General features: G+C 43.0%; 1 pseudogene; it reads right to left on the reverse strand.

Moving 5' to 3' along the window:
* Positions 1-179: 179 nt before the first annotated feature.
* Positions 180-808, reverse strand: LOC102838635 (annotated as a pseudogene).
* Between the last annotated feature and the right edge of the window lie 545 nt (positions 809-1,353).

The raw sequence follows: 1,353 nt of genomic DNA on the forward strand, positions 1-1,353 counted from the left end.
GTTTTTTGGCAATGCCTTCCGTGCAACTTGGACTTCTTCCTTCAGTACCATTGGCTCTTGATCATATGCTACCTCTTGAGATAGTTGAACAATGAAGAGATCATTGGTCTTGCAAAATTCTGACATGTGATCTCCAGCATCATTTCTATCACCAACGCCGTATTTTGCTGAGCTGTGCCTTAGTACAGATGCTGGGGTTTGCCCATGGTGCTCTTGATGTACAAAGCCCAGGCATTCTGCCAATTCTTTAGCAGTGAAACCAGAAAGCAGACAGCCAAGTGGATGTTGTAAACAAGTTCATCATTTGTCATCTTCACCTGACCAACAGCCACTGCCAGACACAGCACCTTCTTCACCTGGAACTTGATGCTGGACTTCACCTCATCTACTGTAGCCACCATGTTCTCATTGTGGGTAAACAGGGAAGGAAATTTGCCAGCCTTATTCAGGCCTGGTCCCAGGATCCTTGGGATTTGCTTGATCAGGGACTCAGAAATCAAAATGGCATCATACTTCGTGGCTGACTTTTTAGCAGCTTCTTATTCTTGTTGAGTTTCTTGAGTGCCTCCATGTCACTGTGAGGGAGAACCTCAGCCTTTGCTTCATCACAGTGCTGCTGGTCCCCAAGGACACACACAGAGAACATGGGGTGGTGGGTGGACTTTAGCCTAATGGTGCCTAATGGTTTATCCTTCTGAGGGTCATAGTTCTTCAAGTTTCCAGCTCCACCATTTCCACAAACTTCTGGCACTTGCGCTGCTTCCTCTACTGTCTCATAGAGAGTATTGTGAGAAACTTTGCTGCTCATGAGGCCTAGTGCTGCAGTAACCAGAAAAGAGCTATCAGTGCAACTTGAGTGCATGTTTGATCACATTTCAGACTGAAGAAGTTTGTAGAAGTCTTCAATTGTATCACCACTGGCTTTAGTGGTTGGTACATAAATTTGAATCATAGTGTATTAACTGGTCTTTCTTGTAGGTGTATGGAAATTATTCTATCACAGACAGCGTTGTACTTTAAGATAGATATTGAAATGTTTTTTGATGATGTATGTGATGCCATTCTTCTTCAATTTGTCATTCCCGGCATAGTAAACCAAGAGATGGTCAGATTCAAAGTGGCCAATACCAGTCCATTTCAGCTCACTAATGCCTAGGATATGGATGTTTATGCATTCCACTTCATTTTTGACAACTTTCAATTTTCCTTGATTTGTACTTCGTACTCCCATGTTCTGTTAATGGATGTTTCTCCTCATTTTGACTTGTGCCCCATCAGCAAATGAAGGTCCTGAACACTTTACTCCATTTGTATCATCATGGTCAACTCTACTTTAAGGAGGCAGCTCTTCTC

Source organism: Chrysochloris asiatica, unplaced genomic scaffold (assembly GCF_000296735.1).
Source record: "Chrysochloris asiatica unplaced genomic scaffold, ChrAsi1.0 scaffold00142, whole genome shotgun sequence".
In the NCBI taxonomy this organism is placed as follows: Eukaryota; Metazoa; Chordata; class Mammalia; order Afrosoricida; family Chrysochloridae; genus Chrysochloris; species Chrysochloris asiatica.